The sequence below is a fragment of the Pipistrellus kuhlii genome, unplaced genomic scaffold (genome assembly GCF_014108245.1).
Source record: "Pipistrellus kuhlii isolate mPipKuh1 unplaced genomic scaffold, mPipKuh1.p scaffold_m20_p_16, whole genome shotgun sequence".
Taxonomy (NCBI): Eukaryota; Metazoa; Chordata; class Mammalia; order Chiroptera; family Vespertilionidae; genus Pipistrellus; species Pipistrellus kuhlii.
The window spans coordinates 15,233,488-15,246,529 of NW_023425471.1; the positions used below are offsets into that span (position 1 = coordinate 15,233,488).

General features: G+C 35.9%; 1 protein-coding gene across 14 annotated transcripts in view; it reads right to left on the reverse strand.

Moving 5' to 3' along the window:
- TAB3 (TGF-beta activated kinase 1 (MAP3K7) binding protein 3) overlaps nt 1–13,042 on the reverse strand; it is an 88,145-nt gene that overhangs the window by 68,684 nt on the left and 6,419 nt on the right. For all 14 annotated transcript variants that reach the window (XM_045582352.1, XM_036439727.2, XM_045582348.1 and 11 more), the window contains exon 2: nt 2,750–2,871. The gene's annotated coding sequence lies outside the window, so the exon portion shown is untranslated. The remainder of the gene's footprint in view (nt 1–2,749; nt 2,872–13,042) is intronic.

Here is a 13,042-nt window from a genome sequence, read left to right on the forward strand (position 1 = left end):
GGTGTGTTGTTATCACTTTTAGCACTTGAAATACTGTTTATTAATTTTTAATTCTCCACTAGATTTTATCACTATAAATCTTGAGAATGAAAACCAAACATGCCCTTTCAGCTATAGTGCCTTGTGCACATTAAATATTTTGTAGGACTTTTAAGTAATTGAAAAACTAATTTGTTCTGGTTGTCTGGTCAATTATTAAATGATATTATTAAAAAAAAGGCAGGATAGACTGTTGGAAACATGTGCCAGAAGCAAATCATCTCCACATTTTTTACTTAAAGAAATTACTTAGAACACTGGTTTTCAAATGGTGGGTTGTGACCTCTAAACAAATTATATAATAAATTTATAGGGTGATGACAAGTATTTTTTTAAAATAATAAATATAACAGAATATATTATAGTGTTTCATACATAGTAATGGTAAATATGACTTAAAAAAACTTGTCTGAGGGATGTATGTGTTTTAGATCATGATTATGTATTTGCAAGACACTGACTTAGAATATGGTGAGGTAGTCTAGGTTACATAAGAAAAATATTTAGCACGTTTTTCCTTTTATCTGGATAGCAGTTTTGAATTAACAAAATGGAGTTATTTAAGAAACTTCTGGATATGAAAGTTGAAGCAATTCTGTTATAAAATACTTTAAAATATATTTTATTGACTTCAGAGAGGAAGGGGGAGAAGGAGAGAGAGATGAAAACATCAATGATGAGAAAGAACCATTGATTAGCTGACTCCTGCATGTCCCCCTACTGGGGATAGAGCTGGCAACCTGGGCATTTGCCCTGACTGAGAATCGAATCACGATCTCCTGATTCACAGGTTGACCCTCAACCACTGAGCAACACTGGCTAGGCTGTTATAAATTTTTATGTGATGTTTTCCAAATGTAGCCTCACTGTGTTTTGTGTAGCTCCCTCGCATTCTATTAGAGGTTCCTGCCTTCTAAATGATTTTAAAAAACGAGTTATTAGTGTCATTAACCTACAGATTCAAGATCACAAATTGTAGCCTACTGTAAGGGTATAAAAGATTCGCAAAAATGCCACTCATAATAATAATTTCTTTAACAATATCTAGCCTGACAATACTCCTGAATCCCTTATTCAGGAGAGTAGGGTTTAGTCCTATAATGCATTTTCAGAAAAAGAAATAATTAAGTTAGGACAAGGAAAATGAGCATTGAGGAAAGGTTCATGGAAGAGATATTTAAGCTGGGTGCAAAGAAAAAAAATAAAAAGTATTCTATATAATAAAAGCCTAATATGCAAATTGTCCCCTCAGGCAATCGTTCAAACAGGGAGTTCGACTGCTCGCTATGACATGCATTGACCATCAGGGGCGGCACAGAACATGGCGGGCATTGATGACGCGGCGCTGGCAGCGGACGGCAGTCGAGGCGCTGTTGGCCTTGATGGGCCCCAGCAAGAGCAGGACCGCGGGACGGTAAACCAGGTGAGCAGGTGGCGCCAGGCCAAGACCTGTGTGAGCAGGGGCACAAATCGCCCTGCAGACTGTGACCAGCAGCAGCAGCGGGGGGTGGTGCTGCCGTCACTGCCCAGCTCCCAGGTGTTGAGGGAGCTGGGCGGGCCCATCATTTACCCCGCAGGCAGGATGGTGGAGCAGGTGAGGGGGCAGTGCCAGGCCAAGATGGGGTGCCAGGAGGAGCTGCAAGGCTGGGGGTCTGTGGCCACCCCAAGGAACCCCAGCCATGCACAAATTCGTGCACCGGGCCTCTAGTAAAATTATAAAGCTGGAAGAAACTCTACACATAATCTAATCCAGGAGTTCTGAACTGGGGTTGATTCTGTCCTGCAAGGCACATTTGTCAATGTCTGGTGGCATTTTTGGTTGTCATTACTGGGGAGGGACGCTACTGGCATTTAGTGGGCAGAGGCCAAGGACAATGTAAAATATCCTACAGTGCACAAGACAGCCCCTGACAACTAATTATCTGGCCCAAATGTCAATAGTGCCAAGGCTTTCTCCGAACTCAACCTTGTTTTACATAAGAAGGTAACTGAAGGCTATAAAGAGATTTAAAAACTTGCTTAAAAGCCAAGATTATAAAACAGGCCTCATAACATCTTGTCCAGTGTTTATGTTAAAACACACACCCACGTATGTTTTTATACTAGGAAACAGCTGTTAAAAAGAGTAGTAACATCTTTATAAGGTGGCAAAACAAGCTATCTAAAAATCAAAGCTGATATTGCTAAATAGCCTTTCTTGGCTCAAAGAAAGAATTATGCTACATTTAAAAAATTATACCCTGATTTGTTCATAACACCGTATTTATCATTTATACAACTCAGTTATTGAACACATATCTAAGAATAAGAAAAATTACAATAAAAACTAGGAAGTTGGAAGACCAGCATTTGCATGCACACCCAGTTACCCCATAGGGCAAGTCTTTCAAGCTCCACCAGCTCCACCCACTGGGGATCTGTGACCTAGCTAGGATTGATTAGTGTCCTTTATTCAAAATCAACTCCTGAGTTACCCTTCCATTTGCTACTGAGCTTTCTAATAACAAATTAGTTGTACAAAAAACTTGCTTAGAGTCTTGATTTAGGGCCTAAACCTAAAGCATAAAATCACCTGAACAGCTTTTCCCTGCTCTTAAATACACGAAAGGGATGGGGATAATGGAGTGAGGTGATATCAGTAACAACATGGATTACTTTTCAAAAAAGTTTTTAATACAGGAATACAAGAACAGACATATATACTCCTTACCTCCAATTTGTCAACTGGTGAAACTTTAACTATGATGAGTTGTCCAGTTGGACATGTGATAATTCATGATAAAAAAACAAAACAAAACAAAAAAACTTGAAGCAAAGGCTGAAGACACTGTCCTAAAAAGGAAAAAGAGGTAAAATTCAAATTGTGAAAGGTTTAAAGAAGGCAGCATGAACATAAGATCACAAAAAAGAATGCAGCCATTTATATATCATTACTATCTGAAATTTTAGCAAATGAAGTTTCTGTTGCTAGATACGAAGAGAAAATTCATCTGACTGCCTGAACCACCCTGTTCTACTTCCCAGTCAGGCACCTCTAGTACCTAAGGCAGAGCTGGCAATAGCAAAGTGGATGGCTAAAGCTTTTCTGAGGTTTTGGCTTTAGAGAAAGCTAGGAAGAGGAACTTTAGTTGCATCTCTGGCAAACCATTAGGGGTCCCTACGGCTCCCCTTGATTTCTAGTTATTAAATTTTAATGGGTTTTATTACAAAACTGCATCATAGCCATTAAAGGACTGGAATTCAGAGAGGTGAGCCAAGCATTTCATAAGAAACAAGAGATTAAACTGTATCTGACAGCCTGATAGGCAGAGAGGAACAAAAGGAAAATCCTCTTCCCCTACCTTCAGGTTAACAACCTGAAGGGCTGCACCTTAGAAATAGGGGTAAACCAGAAATTAACCAGGCCAAACACTGAGTGCAACTTGGCCTTGAGTCATCTGATTGGCCCAGAAAAAAATCTCAAAAGTGGAGATTAGACTAAGTAATCTTGGATTCCCTCATGGAGAAGCCACATACACACACACACACACACAAAAACAAACAAACAACCAAAAAAAAAAAAACCTTTCTGGAAGACATTCTTGATCTCAGATGATTTTTTAAACAAATTTTCAGCAGACAATTAAAGACAATCAGGCATATGAGACAAGAAGGTAAGATTAAAAGCTGTTTTAACAACAAAAGGAGTCTCACAGGCCCTCCATATATTAGAATTATCAAACATAGATTTTAAATTATATTTAATACTAGAGGCTTGGGACACAAAATTTGTGCACAGCCGGGGGGGGAAGATGTCCCTCAGCCCAGCCTGCACCCTCTCTAATCTGGGACCCTTCAAGGGATGTCCAATTGCTGGTTTAGGCCTGATTCCGGTGTGGGATCAGGCCTAAATGGGCAGTTGGACAGTCCTCTCACTATCCAGGACTGCTGGCTCCCACTGCTCGCCTGCCATCCTGATTGCCCCTAACCGCTTCTGCCTGCCAGCCTGATCACTCCCTAACCACTCCCCTGCCAGCCTGATTGATACCTAACTGCTCCTCTGCCAGCCTGTTTGCCTCTTAACTGCCCTCCCCTGCAGGCCTGTTTGCCTCTTAACTGCCCTCCCCTCCAGGCCTGGTCCCCTCCAACTTCTCTCCCCTGCAGGCCTTGGTTCATCCCAACTGCCCTTCTCTGTAGGCCTGGTCACCCCCAACTTCCCTCCTCTGCTGGCTTGGTCACCCCTAACTGCCCTCCCCTGCAGGCTTGATTGTCCCCAACTTCCCTCCCTTGCAGGCCTGGTCCCTCCCAATTGCCCTCCCCTGCTGGCCATCTTGTGGTGACCATCTTGTGTCCACATAGGGGCAGGATTTTTGACCACATGGGGACAGCCATCTTGTGTGTTGGAATGATGGTCAATCTGTATATTACTTTTTTATTAGATAGGATGTTCAAGGGGGTGAAAACCAAACTTGATCTCAGTAATTAAGTCTAAACTATAAAAAGTGACACAGCAGATTTCTAAAAGAAGCAAAAAGTAATTCTGTAATTGAAAAATACAAAAGCTGAAAATAAGAATTCAATGAACAAGGTTAACAGCAATGGACACAGTTGAGACAGTGAATCAGAAGATAGGTTAGGGGGAAAAGCTCAGAATGAAGAGAGGGTAAGAAACATGAGGATATGGTGAGGAGGTCTAACATCCAACACAGTTAATTGGAATCCGAGAAGAAAGAGACAGAAACGTTATGTGAATGGCTGAAAAACAATGGAAGATGTCAAACAACAAATTTAAGAATCTAAATGAATTCCTAAGTGAAAATCGACAAAGAAAAACTTAAAAGCATCCCAAGAGTAGAAAAATTACTTTCAAAGCAACAGATGGATAGCTTAATTCTTAAGAACAAAAATGGAAGCTGAAAGACTGTATAATAGTATCTCTAAGGAGCAGAAAAACAACTGCCAACCTTGTGTTGTCTTGCAGAGAAAATATCCATCAAGAATGAAAATGAAATATTCTGACAAATAAAAGCAGAGTTCACATCCAGCATACTCCTACTAAGAAATCATAAAGCAACAGAAAACTGACCCAAAATTAAAGGTTACAGATGAAGAAGTAAACATGTAAAAAATCTAATGGAACACTGACTGTATAAAATAATAATGTCTTAAAGGAATTAAAATGTGTATTATTAAGTTATATACAGTAAATCTGTATAGCTTTTGAATATTATACACACATACATACACATATACATACATACAGAAAATTAAATTACAGTACAATAGCAAGTATGTCAGGAGGTAAGTAAATGGAATTAAGGTATTTTTAATGTTCTTGCTTCAACCAGGAAGAAGGTAAAAGTATCAACACTAGACTCTGGTAAGTGAAGGTAATCATAAAAAGAATTAAAATGGATATATGCTATTTGAATCAATAAAGGAAAAACTGACATAAAATAATAATTCAAATGAAAGGGAGAGAAAAATAAGAATGGAAGGGGCAACAATGTGATGCTGTATATTAGTTACATTAAATATAAATGAGTTAATTGTTCCAAAAAAGAAAAATATTATCAGACTAGATTTTTAAATATCTACAAATATATGTTGTTTTCTAGAGACTCATGTAAAATATAACACAGAAAGGTTAAAAGTAAAAGGATAGAAAAATACATCATGTAAACATTAGCCAAAATAAAGATAGTATTGCTAAATTATTTTCAGACAAAATAGAAAAGCATCACTAGAGTTAAAGGAGTCATATTAAGAATAATAAAATGTTTATGTCACCAGAATACTATAACTAAATTTGCATATACTTGATAGAATGGCCTCAAATTATATAGTATACAGCAAAAGTTGACAGAACTACTAGGAGAAATAGACAAACATTAGTATCATTGTGGCTAATTTTAAGATATCTCTCAGTAGTTGAAAGAATAAGCAGACAAAATAATCAGTAAGGACACAAATACACACAATTAACAATATATAACACTACATCCGACAGTTGCAGAATGTATGCTTTTCAAGCACTTAACATATTTACAAAAATCTGACCATATGCTAAGTCATAAAAGTAAATCTCAAGAAGTTTTAAAACTTCTTGAAATCACACAAAGAAAGTTCTCTAAGTTTTGTGATAAAACCAGAAACCATTACCAAATATGCAGAGTTAGAAAATTCTCATATTACTGGAAATAAAAAAATACATTTTAAATAACCCATTGATCAAAGATAAAATTACAATGAAAGTAAGAAAATGTAAAATTAATAATGAAAATATTACATATAAAAACTATGGGATGCTGCCCAGCTTCTGTGGCTTGGCTGGTTGAACATTGTCCCATGCACTGAGAGGTCACTGGTTTGACCCCCAGTGGGGGGATGGAGGGCAGCAATTGATGCCTCTCTCTCTCAAAAAATTAATGAAAACATTAAAAAGTATTTTTAAGTTAAGGGATGCTGGTAAAGCAATGCTTCAAACTAAAGGTGTGGTTTTAAATGTATGTTGGGGAGAAAATAAGGGGGCAAAATAATACCTAACTACCCCTGTGAAGAAGTTAAAAAAATAAGCCCTAAAGAAATAAAAGGAAATAATCAACATAAAAGCAGATATTAAAAAATAGAACACCCATACAATTGGTTCTTTAGAAAAATTTCTGTAATTGCTAAACCTCTAGTAAGATTATTTTTAAAGAAGAGTTAAAAGATACATATATCCAGCATTAAGAATAAAAAGGTCCATGAGTAATAAAAATATGTCTACACAAAAATTTGTATATGAATGTTCATGGCAGCATTATTTGTAATAATCAAAAAGTGAAAACAACCCAAATGCCCATCAACTGATGAATGAATAAATACAATGAGATCACAGAAATAAATCCACGTCTATATAGGCAAATAATTTTTGATAAAGGTGCCTCTTTAATAAATGGTGCTGGGAAAATTGGAAAGTCAAATGCAAAAGAATAAAATATACTTGTCTCCATATACAAAAGTTAACTCAAAATGGATTGAAGAACTAAATATAAGACCTGAAACAACGAATTACACAGAAAAAAACATAGGTACTAAACTAAACTTGTGGACCTTGTTCTTAGAGAGGATTTTATGAATTTGACCACAAAGGTAAGGACAGTAAAGGCAAAAATAAGTGAATGGGAGTGTATCAAACTAAAAAAACTTCTGCACAGCAAAAAGAAATAAAAACAAATGGGCAGCCAATCAAATAGGAGAAGCTTGTAAACAATAGCTCTGATACATGGTTAATCTCCAAAATATATAATGGCCAAATTTTTATAAACATAATTTACCAAACAGTTGTAAAAAACAAACAAACAAAAAACCTCAAAACATCAAGCATCTTTTCTGACCACAATGTTGTAAAACTAGACATCAATTACAAAAAGAAAACTGGAAAATTGACATATATGTGGAGATTAAACAACACGCTACTGAACAACTAATGAGTCAGTGAAGAAATCAAAAGATAATTTAAAAAATACCCTGAGACAAATGAAAATACAACATGCCAAAATTTTTTAAAATAAATTTTGATTTTTTACAGAGAGGAAGAGAGAGGGATAGAGAGTTAGAAACATCGATGAGAGAGAATCATCAAATCAGCTGCCTCTTGCACACCCCCTACTGGGGGATGTGCCTGCAACCAAGGTACATACCCTTGACGGGAATCGAACCTGGGACCTTTCAGTCCGCAGGCCGATGCTCTATCCACTAAGCCAAACTGGTTTCGGCCAACATGCCAAAATTTATATATTCAGCAAAAGCAATTCTAAGAGGAAAGTTCATAGCAACAAATGCCTAACTCAAGAAATAAGAACCATTTCAAACAACAAAATTAAACCTTGAGGAACTAGAAATAAGAACAGACCCCAAAATGAGTAGAAGGAAGGAAATAACAAAAACCAGAAAGGAAATAAAAAAGATTAAAAAAAATAATAGAAAAGGACAATGACACCAAGAGCTGATTCTTTGAAAGGATAAACATAATAGACAAACCTTTAGACTCACCAAGAAGAAAAAGAGGACTCTAATAAATAAAATCAGAAATAAAACAGGAGCCCTAGCTGGTTTGGCGTGGTGGATAGAGCATTGGCCTCGCGGACTGAAGGGTTCTGGGTTAGATTCTGGTCAGGGTCACATACCTCGATTGCAGGCTCAATCCTGGGCTCATGAGAGAGGCAACCAATCGATGTCTCTCTCTCACATTAATGTTCGTTCTCTCTCTCTTCTCTCCTCTTCTCTCTCTCTCTCTCTCTCTCTCTCTCTCTCTCTCTCTCTCTCCCCTCCCCCACTTCCATTCTCTCTAAAAATCAACGGAAAAATGTCCTTGTAACAAACTAATAGGAGACATAAAGATCTCACAAAAATATAAAAAATAATGACACTATAATGAATCATGACACTACATGAACAATTATATGCCAATTCCTAGAAACATACAACCCACCAAGTATGAATACTGAAGAAATAAAAAATTTGAAGAGACTAACTACTAGTAAGGAGAAATAATGACCAATAGCAAACCTTCTCAGACTCTCTTAAAAAAATAGGAGAAGACTTCCAAACTCGTTTTACAAGGCCAGCATGACAAGTGTTGGAGAGGATATGAAGAAAAGGGAGGCTTGTGTACTGTTGGTGGGAATATAAATTATTACAGCCACTATGGAAAACAATATGGAAGTTCTTCAAAAATTAAAAATAGAACTACTATATGATGTAGCAATTCCATTTCTGGGTATTTATCCAAAGAAAATGAAAACACTAATTCATAAAGATAGCCCTGGCTGCTTTGGCTCAGTGGATAGAGTGTAGGCCTGGGGACTGAAGGTCAAGGGCACATGCCAGGGTTGTGAGCTCCGTCCCCAGTAGGGGGCGTGCAGGAGGCAGCCAGTCAATGATTCTCTCTCACCATTGATATTTCTATGTCTCTCTCCCTCTCCCTTCCTCTCTGAAATCAATAATATATATATGTTTGAAAGACATATATATATATTTAAAAGACATATATATATTTAAAAGATATATATATTTAAAAGACATATATATATATATATATATATATATATATATATTTAAAAGACATATACACACCCATGTTCACTGCAGCATTATTTACAATAGACAAATTATGGAAACAACCTAAGAGTCATCAATGGATGAATGGATAAAGGAAAATGCAGTATACATATACAAGGGACTATTCAGCCATAAAAAAAAAAATGTAATCTTGCCACTTGTGACTACCTGGATGCACCTAGAGAGCATTCCGCTAAGTTAAAAAAAGACAGAAAGACAAATACCATATGATCTCTATTATACATGTTATCTAAAAAATAACAAGAAATAGCAGGTATATCCCTTAGCTCATTTTACAAGTCACCTAAACCTGACAAGGACAGTACAAAAACAAAAAAACAAAAACAAAATAAAGGCCAATCTCACAATCTCACTCCAGAACAAAGATCCAAAATTTTTAAGCAAATAAAAAAAATATATGGTAATAACCAAACTGAATTTATTACTGGAATGCAGAGTTGATTTAACAGTAGGAAATCAATCAATACACTTTGATTCAAGAGTAGGAAAAGCATTTAATAAATCCAATTACTATTCATGATATAAGCTCTTACTAAGTCATTAACAGAACGAAACTTCTGTAAGCTAATAGAGTAACTAGGAAAAATTAAAGCAAATATCTTACTTAGTGGACAAATGCTCAATTTTCCTTTTTGATGAAGGGAACAGGTAATGTTACCCTCCATTATCACTTCTATTTACTATTATAACTACTAGTCAAAATAGGCAAGGAACTACCTGACACTATTGAAGGAATTCTACCCAAAATAGTTCTGAAATCACAAACCTTGTTACCTAGAAGATTTAGTTATAAATACTGACCCTTTCCCTGAGATTTACAGAGTAAAAGATTTTACTATATATTAACATTTAAAAAATGCAGATGCTCCTATTAAAATAAACCAGTTCTTCCATTCTTTCTCTACTTAAAACTCTAGAACAAATTAAAATTTAAAAGTCCTGTTTAAGAAATCTTTGCCTACCCCAAGGTCACAAAAGACATTCTTCAAAAACTGAGACCTACCTACATATCCATTAACAACAGAATGATACAATAGAATAATATATAGTGATATATTCATAATAGAATATATAATAATGAGAAGGAATAGTCTACAACAGGGATAGAGAAGAGAAACTTTTTTTCTGCCAAGGGCCATTTGGATATTTATGATTGACTTAATATAAATTTATGTTGCTATGAAAAAAAGCTCCTTGATATATGTAAAACTTTAAAGAATTTTTTAAAAAGCTCCTAGATTTATTGAATTTCGAGTCCTTGGCAGGACCAGACCAAATGATTTCGCAGGCCTTATATGGCCCGCAGGCCGGACGTTCCCAATCCCTGATCTACAGCTACATACAATATAGATAAATCTCATATTCATAAGGTTGCACAAGGGAGTCCAGTAGGATTGCATTTGTATAAAATACAAAAGTAGGCAAAACAAATCTGTGATGTTAAAAGTCAGGGTGGTAAGTGACCAGAAGAGCAAACAAAGGATCTTCTAAGTGGCTGGTAATGTTCACTTCCTTGATGTGGGTGCTGGAACACAAGTGTGCTTAGTTGATGAAAACTCACCAAACTGTTCACTATTGATCTGCACTCTCTGCATACATATTAGGCTTCAATAAATTCTTTTAAGTATTAAGGAGTACCTATTTTTAAAAATTGGTTAGGGGATATGAAAGCAAAAAATTTGAATTTCACATTGCTTCAGGTCAAAGCATAGAAATCAACTAACAAAAACTTAAAAAGCAGGTATTATAAAACATGCTAATTACCAAAATATTCACAAGTATCAAACCAACTAGTGACTCTCAAAATTCATTTGTGTGAATCAAATAAATTGATTCATGTCTACCTTTAGTGACTAGTGTTGGTTTATAAAGTGACTAGTGTAAGTCATCTAAGACTTGCTCTTATAGGTTTTTATTAAATAAGAGGGTCTTTCAAATCTCAGAAATGAACTTATAGAATCACATATCTAGTCAAATCTCCTAATTTTACTAATGAACAAACCAAGGTCCTTTGCAGTTTGGTGATTTGTCCAAGGTCATAAGCATCTCTTGATAAGTGGAAACAACTGAAGTTATTTAACTTCACCCCTCTACTAATTTTCTGGAAGTTCTAGGGGATTTCCACCTACCAAGAGAGTTAGTTTACTGGCAGTGCTCCTCAATACATACCATAGTCAATGAAAACATTTTCATCCAAATATTACCAATTCAAAATTAATTTCTTTGCCACCCATGACGAACTGCCAAAAGCTATTGCTGGGGCAGAAAAGATAAGGCTTTTTAAAAGTCAAGTTCATGATGTGCAACCTAACTGATAAATTTTTGTTTACAGAAATGACAACTCTGACATAAAATTTAAGCTTTTGTGATAATTTAGAATGACAATGGCACTTATTAGTATAGTATATAGTATCCTTGGAAAATACTTTAAAAAGTCAACCATGTCCACAAACCAAACAGTACATATAAACAAATACACTAATTAAGAACAAAAACTTATTGTATATACTAACAATATTAATTTCTTATTAAATCAACCATAATTTTAAGTACTTAAAAACAATTTCTCCAATTCATTCCAATTAGCTTCTATCTCCAGTATAGAATGAAGTATGCTTTCTACTAATTTTAACATTTTTAAAAGTGATATCATTTTGTAACTAAATCCATCAAAAGTAAAACAATCCAATTTAGTTCTGTAAAAACATTTTTAAAGTATAAAAATAATTGTTTTCATTCAATCTTCATACCATTCTTTCCTCTATCATAGGACTCCTTTTATTTCAAACTATAAAGTTCAGTGCTAAGATGAATTCCTGGACGTTTCGTTCCCAGGAAAAACACCTTTCGAGGACCTGCAGAAAACTAAAATCAGAAAATGTGTTTATGGCCACAGAAATTTATTTACTAAAGAACTGGAAGTCTCAATGACAATTAAAAGTAACTTAAGCCCTAGCCAGTTTGGCTCAGTGGATGGAGGGTCGGCCTGTGGACTGAAAGCAGCCACTCAGATTCTCTCTCATCACTGATCTCTCTCTCTCTCTTTCTCTCTCTTTCTCTCTCTTTCTCTCTCTCTCTCTCTCTCTCTCTCTCTCTCTCTCTCTCTCTCTCTCTCTCTCTCTCTCTCTCTCTCTTCCTCTCTGAAATCAATAAAAAATATATATTAAAAAAAAGTAACTTAAAGCCCGGCCAGTGTGACTCAGTGGTTGAGTGTTGGCCTATGAGCCAGGTCACGGGTTCGATTCCTGGTCAGGGCACATGCCAGGGTTGCAGGCTCAACGCCCAGTAGGGGGCTTGCAAGAGGCAGCCAATCAATGATTCTCTCTTCCTCTCCCCTTCCTCTCTCTGAAATCAATAAGAAACATACTTAAAATTTTGTTCCTCTTTAAAAAAAAAAAGGTAATTAAAAAACTAAATATAATATGATATCCTAGATCAAATCCTAGAACAGAAAAAGGGTATTAGTAGAAAAACTGATGAAATTGAATAGAATTGCAGTTTAGCTAATAGTAAAATACCAATGTTAGTGACAAATGTACCACAGCTATGTATATCTGAAGGATATATGGAAACTCTGTAGTATCTTTGCAACTTTTCTGCCAATCTAAAATTATTCCAAAGAAGCTTATTTCTATTAGAACAGTAAAACCTAGGAAATATATAACATTTCCTATGCACTCATCTATGGGCTAGGTGCTTTTAAAGTGCTTTATAGAAACACATTTAACCCTCCCAAGAACCCTGTAAGGTAGGCATTACTTACAACTACATTTTGCAGATCAGAAGTTCTGTGAGTGATAGAGATTTGAAAGCAACCACTATAATATACAGCCTTCTGAGGAGCCAGACCAAGAAAATGCTCCTGCCTTCTATTAGAAACCAGGTTACACTGCTCCCG